We start from the raw sequence: 10,237 nt of genomic DNA, 5'->3' as shown, positions 1-10,237 counted from the left end.
CCTGGAAAGCCTTTCTTCCAAACGCCTCTCCTGTCAAGTGGAGGCGGAGGGCGCAACAGATGGCGCCCCCACCGCCTCACCAGCATTAAATTTAGCCCCTTCTCCGTGCTAATCACGACCCCACTAGGTGGCTGCTGCTCCATCAATACTTCCTATATAAGTGGCTCCTCCAGGGCCCCTTGAGAGACTCGGGCTCCCCTCAATCAAACACACACTGCGGTGCCACTGTGTTGCAAACTTTAACAGAAAGGCGTTCAAATATCAGGGAAAAGATTTAATAACAACATGTCTCCCACGTTACCAAGCTGAAAGTTCAATTTTCGGTTCAATTTCACATTGATTCCTGCGTGCATTATGAGGTGAATCACCTTGAGGAGACGGAGAGGCGCATCTCCCCCCTCTTCTTCCCTCCTCTCCCTCCCCACAGCAGGAGAAGCTCTCCCCAGAGATTCCTATCAGAAACAGTAACAGAGGCCGTTCCAGTAATATCAGCGAGATGCAGATGATGGTTATAGATCTCTGGGCTCTCAGGTGCATTAGTGTGTATTACAGCTTCCCCACAAGGCTACTTAATGCTGGCTTGCAGGGGAAACAGTCCAAGCATGTGTACGCTACATGCATTACTTTTGCAGACACATGCACATGTTTAGGTTGTTTGCAGGAGATGTTTTTGTTGCCCAGGTGCTGAGAGATGATTTGATCTATTTTGAGATAGGGTGTCAAATTTGAGATCACAACCCTGAGCTGAGGCACTGGCCATGAAGGGGAATATAGGAGAAAAACAGTCACTTTGCTCACTGTAGTGATGTCAGTGAAGCGTGTAGGCTCTCTAAATTAAGAAAATAAACAGAAAGGAACAGAGAGGATGGTTATCAGGCACAATCAGATACCTGCGGGTCTTCTCTTTGGGGGAAAGAGCCACACTGAGCTCATGAAGTACTTTTTTTGGAGTGTTGACTGGGCCTCTAAAGTAGGGGATCTATTTATACTGTCCTACTGCTGTCTGTGGAGCTGTCCAGCACTGAAACGGGTGGGGATTCGAGCTGTTTCATTTCTGCCACTTCTCTTTTCTTCCTCCTCCGCTCTCTCCTTCTCTAAAGCTTTTCCTTTCTTCCAGTTTCTGTCAGATCACACTTGGATTCTTTATATTTCAGACCCCTTTCTTCTCCCCACTTCCTTCTTCTCCCTTTACTTTTTCATTTCTTTCCCCCTTTGGATTGTTAATTCGGGCTGCCACTCTTTCTTTGATTTCATGCGCTTTGTTTTCCTCTGGTTGTTCACTTCATCTTGTCATCTACCGAGGACACATCGCACAAAGTGGTCATCCCAATACTCCAGCTCTCTCCAATTAAACTTTTATGCGCAAGATGTCCACCGTGATCAGTCTGCATGCATGAATGACACTAATACTTGAGAAGAAGATGCATTGACAGGAGAAGTGTGCATGGGTAGTCCTCTTTGCCACTGAACAAAATCCAAACTGCAGAGGAGCTGCCCTCCCTCCATCATAAAATTGATTAAATATATTAAACAATGGGTCCGCATAAACTTTCTTCTCACGTTGCTTACATGTGCAGTCTGGCAAAAAATACACCCCAGCTGTTCCCCTATCCACAATAATTTATGATCTAATGCAGCCTCCTTAAAGCTACATGTTGTTCACATATTGCTGACACATGCTCTGCTTTCTTAAAGGTCTGCAGGGCCACTCGGTCTCTGGTTATTCACTGGGGGGAAGTGAGAAGAGGCAGACACTCTGCGGAAAGATGAAGAAGAAGGGGAGAAGAAGGACAGAAGGAGGGAAGGGGAAGTAAACAGACGGGCCGTGGGAAGAAGTGAACTACGCAGCGGGCGTTTGGGGGTTGCAAGGGCTGGCTGCCATGCATGGTGAAGGAGGGGAGGATGGCCAGGAGGGCAGGTGGCTCTGTCATTAGCTGCAGATTAAAGCGGAGGGCAACTCCAGAGGACTCACCTCTGATTCACGCAGTAGTACTGCGGGCAAGGACAAGCCTCTCGGGAGACTTGGAACACATGCATTCGCATGAGCAGTGGAGAAGTGATTCACAAGATTACCCACAAGCACCTGAGTGCACACAGAAACACATAAATGTAGGTATAGACCATATATGATGTGACTCTCAGTGAAGGGCTCCCACACAAACTCAGTCAGGAATAACACATGCTCACACGTACACATCGTTGAGCTAATTAATCAAATCTCCTGTTTTAATTAGTATTTAAATCAGTTGCCATGGAAACCTTGCCCCCTTGAATTCTTGAGGTAAAGCTCTAGTTGCAGCAACCGCCTCACTACAGGAGGCTGTCCAAGGGGAGCCAAATTTATAACAGTGATTCAACTGGTAGCATTTACATATCGCATTTTGACAACTCTTTTTTTATTTTTTTTTATTTTTTAAAGAGACCTGAGGAGCCACATCTGAGCTTCACAGTCACAGTAAGGGGCAAGGAAGTCCTTAAAAATAGGGAATTATGACAACTCACAGTGCAGACATGCTCCTATAGCAGGGGTCGGGAACCTTTTTGGCCAAGAGAGCCATAAATGCCACATATTTTGAAATGTAATTTCGAAAGAGCCATACAATAATGTAGTGTCCCTTCCCCACACTGAGGCACGGAGACTTAACCTATTTTAAAGTTCTTTATTCCGATTACTGCAGACCGCAACAAACGCCGTTCAATTAATTCAGCAACTCCTGAATCTCTCCCGCCGACACGAGAGCGCTTCTCCCAACTTTATATTCCCCTGCTCCCGCTGCAGCCCTCCCATTTCCCTTATTCGACCCATAGCTGAACCCCATTGGTCCAAACTACCTAACAACAGGCTGAGCGACAGAACTGAGGGCCAATCAGATCTCTGCTTGACGCGTTCAATGAACTCCAGAACTTTTAACGCGGCCCAACAGCCATCCAACTCAGTCCGCGACAATTTGTTTAAAACTAAATATACAAGTGAATGTGTGCATTTGATTTAATTTCAACATTTTTAAAGTACAATAAGTCTGTGGATTCTTTTTAATAACATAGTTATGCTGTTGCTAATAAATGATGAGTATTTCTCGTGGTAGTTTTGCTGATGGTCTAGTCCGGTTGATACGTGGTGAGTTTCTGCTTCATGCAGGCGTTGAGACTTTAAACGGGATCGTAGGTATGAATGTTCTGTAGATGTGACAAAGACTGCTCACATGCAGACGGGGAGCCAAACACACACTCACACGCCACAGTGAGTGACGGGCAGCGGGTTTTACGTTTTTACAATCCCTGCGCGATTCACCTGCTGCCTGTCCCCACAACACCTCAGCCCCACCCTCTGCTTTCTCCCTCACACATCCCGTCCCCGCATCTGCGCGCTCTTTCTCAGAGACGGGAGCGCGTAGTTTAGGCACGTCAATTCACAGGTTTCCAGCTGGTACAAACTCTGTGAAATAATAGATAATAGTAACTGATAGCGCTGGCGCAGATTTCTCTCTCTAAGCACTGCTACTACTGCACGCCTCTGGCATCGCATCGCGCCCGAGAAGGACTGGTCTAATGAAAAAAAAAAAATACTATAATTAAAGATTTGTCTGCGAGCCACATGTGACCATCAAAAGAGCCATATATGGCTCGCGAGCCATAGGTTCCCGACCCCTGTCCTATAGCATGCTTTCTCCTGAAAAGTCCATCTGCATTGGCATTTAGGGAAAGGTCTGTGCTTTCTTGAGGCCTGTCCAATCAATCACTGACAAAAAGCTGTCATTCTGCTATGAAAGTTTTCACATGGAGACGCACGTGAAAGCACTTTCACACCACTTTAACAGCTCTCTTTTTCCTTCTATTACCATAATCATGCTTTGTGCAAGCTTTTTTTGCCTGTGTGCACATCCATTGCACACAGTTGCTCTGAACGAAATGAGATTGTCCCTTAAGTGTTCAGTTAGAGGAAACTCCCCAACATTATGTTTCAGATTCCATTTCATCCTGTCAGAAAGATTCTAACGTGTTAAAAATACGTTCCATTTCTTCACAACTAATTCCTGTGCAGTTTAAAGCAAAGAGAATGCTTTTCCTGTTTTATCTTGCATGCTACTAAACTCATCTTCAGAGACCTGAAGAGAAAAGGTGCAGCAGAACCAAACTGCCCATTTTGAGCAGCTTCATATCAGCTGAGATGAAGGCTGGACTTGATGGTTCAGAAGGGCAGGGTGCCAAGTTAAAGCCATCAGGATACAGGAACTCAGGCGTTTGTCTGGCTCAACGGTTGTCATGGCTGCCGTGCTTATCACCTCTCTGCCGACAGAAGCCCAGGGGCAAATCAGATTGGCTTCAGACGGAGAAAAGGAGAGGAAGAGAATGATGGTAGGGTGATGCTGATTGAAGAGGAGGACATATTGGCACAGCAGAGGGGTGAAATGCCAACATGGCGCTGAGTGAAGGGAAGAAGAGGCCTGGACTAATGTCAATGTGGCTTACTCATGATAACTGTCTGCTTTAATCCATTCAATTCTGACTCAAAGTTTGGAGTACTTTTTCGTTCCTTCACCTGGAGCACTTTTTTGTCTCTTTTGAATTTTTCCTGTTTTACTTTTTCAAATACATAGAAAAATTTGACCGCTAACACTGTAAGAAAACTTTTATGTTTATTACAAAATATAATTACTGATATTAATCTGTAAACAGTCTCTTTCAAGAGACTCTAAATGAAGGGGGCTTTCCCCATTCCTTGTGGCCTGTGCCTGCCCCCTAGTGGCCTTAACAACCCGCCAAAGACCTTGTGGCAGTTTTTTTTTCAATAAAACTTTATTGCAGTCAGGAAATCTTGAAGAACCAATATAACTTATAAAAGGTAACTGTTAGCAAAAATTATGCAGGTTAACTTCAAAAACTACAGCTGTCTGTATCTTTTGTCTTAATGATGATTTTATTTACTGACAAACTATTGACCTTACCACTTGTTTATCATTTATTTAATCACCCTAAGTGTACTACAATTATACTTAAGTATAAGTGAGGCAGTGTACTTGAAATTTACTTTTTATACACTATCGATAAACTAAAAAGTTCCAATTTAGTCTGAAGTAGTATCCAGTTAGTTTACTTTCTAGATGTATATAAATATTAAAATAAACTTCAAGTGTACTACTTTTGGTAATGGGCATTAAGTCCCACTCCATTTGTCTTTTAATTGGTCTCTAAATGTCGTTTATGCCAAAATGAAAAGTAAAAAAACTGTCATTTTCTAGGACATTGTTTCCAGGGCTGGGTTGATCAAATTGATTAATCAATCTAGATTGATTCAAACTTAATGGATCAATAATTGATCCATAAAACTAGAGATCGATCTTTCATGCCTTTCTGTGGCAAGAAGAAAATAGATGGATGCACACAAAGCAGGAGATGGGGGAACCAGAGTTTACACATTTTTATTACAAGATTCTAATTGCACAATTAATTACAAATGTTAAAATACATGAACACCAAAAATGAAAAGAAAGTTTCGTATACGAAGGACCTGAGGCTAAGGGAGTTGGAGGCTCCCGAAGAACACAAAAGCATAAATCACCCCACTCAAGGGATGCAGATCAAAATGAGATATTTCTCATTTTCTCATTGTCTTTCCCCTTCAGTTAGGGGGTGGGATGTGTGAAAGGAGTGGGGGGCTGTGTGTAGGTACGGGAAAGGGGGCCCTATTTTTTTTAACTTTTGTGCTTTTTTATTTTAATTTTCATGCTTGTGTTTGTATATAATTTTGTTTTGTTTTAATGTAAAGCACTTTTTGTTATGCTTTTATATAAAAAGTGCTTTATAAATAAAGTTTGATTCATTGATCAAACACTTTAACCCAGTGCTTCTCAAATAGTGGCCAGGGGGGGAAAAAAAGGAAAAAAAAGGTCAAGAGTAATTCGCTCTGATGGAGTGCAGGAAGGAAAATGAAAGTGTAGTGGCGATTTTGGCAAAGGTAATACGGGCCATTACCCGGGGCGCAAATTTAACGGGGGGCGGTGGTGACAGCAGCTCAGTACTTGGACAAAAATCTGCACCACTGCTGGTTTCCAATTATCTGTTATATGACAGAGTTTGTAACAGCCGGAAACCTATGAACTGCCGTCCCTGCAGCTCTGCGCTCCTGTCTCCTGTCACACGAGAAGGAAAGGGGAGGGGTAGTGGGCTCAGGCTGTAAACTGGGCACACGGAACACTGCAAACGCAGCCTGGATTGCGCAACACCAGGATCACCCCCTGCCTTTAGATTCCTAAACTCATGCTGATAATTTCATTCTTTATTAACTATTGTAGACATTTTGATGACGTGTCTTAATTTTCCATAAAGGTATTCTTTGTCTTCCTGTCGTTTAGTTTGTGTCAGTATTTGACAGAAAGACAGCAGGTTACGCAGTAAAACAGCTGCACTTTTTGAGATCATAAATAAACAATCCATCATTTAGGGAAAAAAAATCAGCACAATGTTTTTTACCTATTTCTTCCGACTTCTTCTCCCTCTTTCGGCTTTTCCCATCAGGGGTCGCCACAGTGAAACAACCTCTCACTTGAGGAGGAGTTGCATGGTTAACTTGGCAATGTTTTACGCCGGATGCCCTTTCTGACGCAACCCTCTCAATTTATCCGGGCTTGGGACCGGCACAGAAGTAGAGAAGGGAACAGGGAGCAGCCCGGGCTCAAGCCCCGGTTTCACGGACGGAAGGCGCCGCAAACCAGCACGAGCTAAACTGGCTCCCCTATTTCTTCCGACTAAAAACGTTAAATATATTGGCGCTGCTGTGTTAATATTTCAGATCAATTTACATTTTATATTATTTATTGATTGAATTGTTTGTCTCAGCATCAAATGGTTCAGTTGGTCAAAAATGTTTCTAGTTTAAATAAGGACTGACAGATTTTTTTGATTTCAGGCACTGTAAGCTTCTTTTCTGTTTTACACTATAACAGGGTTTCTGTGTGCCAAAATAAAGTTAATATTTGTTGAAAGTGGATTTATATTGCTTTTTTTTTCTTTTGTTAATGTTAAAAGATACAATTTTAGGTATATTTACACAAATGTTTTAGATATTAATCTAATATATTGTCACGAGTGTGTGTGTGTGTGTGTGGGGGGGGGGGGGGGGGCATTTTCTCTTTCCTAGGGGGGGGCCTAGGCAAAAAATAATCGAGAAGCCCTGCTTTAACCCAAAGACAATTCACTCCAAACCAGGGAAGGCCTCCACCTTAAGCACGGGACTAACACCTGGGTCCTCAGCGCTGAGGGAGGGGGGCAAACAAAGAAAGACTAATGACATTTCCACCAAAGAAAAATTGACTTTGGAATGAAGAAAAAAACAGCAATAGGAAATACTATAGGAGCGGATCCCAACAGTTCCCTGAGCTCTGGTCAACAACCCATATTGAATTAAAATCTACAACACAAGAAAACTCACACCTCGCACACACACTCATCCACTCATTAAACACAGATAGACTACAAATCTGGTAGTGATCGGTGTTGAGGTTGCTGCCGATACCCCTTTTTTTTGTTTCTTAGTAGACAGTTGGGGCAAATCCGGCATGAATTTCCCAATCAGTTCCTCTTACGCCTTCTTTGGCTATAGCAGCTGGCTAGCACCCCAGTAGAATCTTCTTCTGTAGTCCAAAGGGGATTAGGCACACACAAGCAGGGACAGGCAATTCATGTTGTCAGGACAATCCACATAAGTAAAGCAGCTTGTGTTCAGGTGCTTTACATCAGCTTCAGAGGAGAATGTCCCAAACAGACTCTTTTTATCACACACACACTCATGCCGTGCTCAACTGCAGGGGCTATAATTAAGCTCAGTTCAATGCCTGCAGAGCTAAAAACAACAGGATGGAGTCATGATGCTGGCGAACAAATTTCCTTAGACAGGTTACCACCACTATGTAACCTGTTAAGCCTCCAGGAAATAGGCGGTCCCAGTGGCCAAATGATGCCCATCCCAGCCAGTGGACGCCTTGGCCCTTTTAAAGTGCCCCATGAGGCAACTGCCTGCAATTATCCTCCCCACAATACCTGAGCCAATTCATCCTGCCACAATCCTTGCCCACAAAATGCATCATCGGCCCGACTGTGACGTGCAGACTACAACCATGGTCTAAAAGCAACAGTAGGTGCTATGCTTACTGAAGAGCTGCTTTGCCCGTCGCCTATGGCCCTAGGGAGCCTGTGAAGGTTGGAATGGTGTCCAGCAGTGGGCCGTGAAATCCGGTGCACTGGTATGCAACTTTTCACCGAGTCCGCTGGTAAGGTGACCTTGAAGGTAGAGGGTACAGCAGCCACAATAACTTCAGCCTCAGAGGAGACTGGCTCAACCTGCCTAAGCTGCTGTTCAAGTCTGTTGCCACTATCACCTCACTGGAGCGCTCCTGCCTCAGAACAAACCAGTCCCCATTCACTCGGGATAGGGAGAACTCGGTAGGGGCGTGGCTCGGAGAATGACCAGCTGATCCCTCGTCTTGTCCCCTCTTTACCATGGCCTTCAGTAAAGACCAATGTACTTCCCGGGGTTTACAGGGGGTCATCCTAAATGATCTTTGACTGACAGGAAGTCATGTAGTAAAAATCTAGAAACTGTGGCAGGCACATCTTCCAGTCTTCCAGGAAACTGGTAGGGTTCTAAGCAGGTCATGTGGAGTTCTATTGAATCGTTCACACTGCCCATTACCCACTGGGTGGTAAGGCATGGTGCAAGACTTTTCTACTGCATAGAGGTCACAGAATTCTCGAATGAGGGCACTCTCGAAACTCCAACCTTGATCGGAATGTATCCAAGCTGAAACACCAAATTTTGAAAACTGTGACCAAGACCTGAGCCACTGTTGCGACACGCCTATCACTAGTAGCAACAGCCATGGTGTACTTCCTAAATTTATCCATCATGACCAGAGCATTCTCAATGCCACTAGTTGTTGACTCCAGCACCGAAAAGTCCATGGCCACAATCTCATTTGGCCTGGAGGCCAGCAAATGGCCCATGGGGATGAGGGCTGCAGGAAGAGTGACCTTGGCTACTTAGTAACGCTCACACTGACTGCACCAGTCTGCCACGTCAAATGATATACCAGGCCAATAACAGCGTCAACACTTACTCCTTGAGCGAGCCAGGGAGCAAGATTTACAATACTGCCTCCCCACCATCATCCTGAAAGAACCTCCTGCACAAAATCCCACCTTGCTGGGACCACTAGCCGGTTTCACTGTCAAAGCAATGGTAGTGTGGGCGGGGACAACTGCTTATGCTCCTCAGAGTTTGGGCGAGTCTGCTATTCCCAGAAAGGCAGAAGTTCCCTCAGAACAGGGTCAGCCCTTTGGAGTGAAGTAATGTCTAAGGGGCTGTAATGGGGCAGGGCAATCACAGAGTTTAGGGTTGCACTGACAGTCTCTGTCTGTAGCGTCTGCTGCACAGACATGGTCAAGCTCCTACCTGGAAGACCATCCTTCCAGGCCTGCGTGTGAGGAAAGTGCTGCCTTGATAAAGCGTCTGTGTTTCTGTTACTGTGCCCTGAGCGTTACCTTATCTCGAGATCAAATACTGCCAGCTAAGCTGCCCATCATTGCTCCATGGCACCAAGCTTGGGGGTTGACAGAGAGCTGAGGGGGTTGTTGTCAGCACAGACAATTAATTTCTGTCCCAAAAGGTACTCCCTGAATTTCTCCGCCACAGCCGACTTTAGTGCCAAAAACTCCACTCTCATGGGGCTGTAATTGATTGAGTTCCTCTCGTTAAGCCTCGACTAGCATAGTCTATCGGCCACACCCTACCCTCTTGTTCTTGCGAAAGAACTGTTCCGAGGCCTCCGTTGCCTAGGATTAACCTTTAGAATGAATTAGCGGGAGAAGTCTGTATGTGCCAGCACTGTTTTTGTAGTCAGCTTAGCCTCAAAGCTTCACTGGCCCTCATACGTCCATTTGTTACTTACATCACATTCTGACCTTTTAAAGACTTTGATACCCTCCAACTCTGCCACTAACCAGGGGTGCAGCCAACTTGGCAAACCCCTCCACAAAACATCTATAGCTGGCAAAGCCAATAAACGACAGCAGCTGGAACACTGTGGTAGGGGGTTGCCAGTTAGCGAAGGCTTCCACCTTGCCTGGGTCTGTAGGGACTCTTTGGTCTAAAATCACATGGCCCCGATAGCGCACCCGCGGCTGAAAAAAGGCACAACCTTAACCTTAAGCCCTTTCTGTTGCAGCCTCCCAAGCACCAGCT

This window comes from Oryzias latipes, chromosome 22 (assembly GCF_002234675.1).
Source record: "Oryzias latipes chromosome 22, ASM223467v1".
Lineage (NCBI taxonomy): Eukaryota > Metazoa > Chordata > Actinopteri > Beloniformes > Adrianichthyidae > Oryzias > Oryzias latipes.
This window is presented reverse-complemented; position numbering follows the sequence as displayed.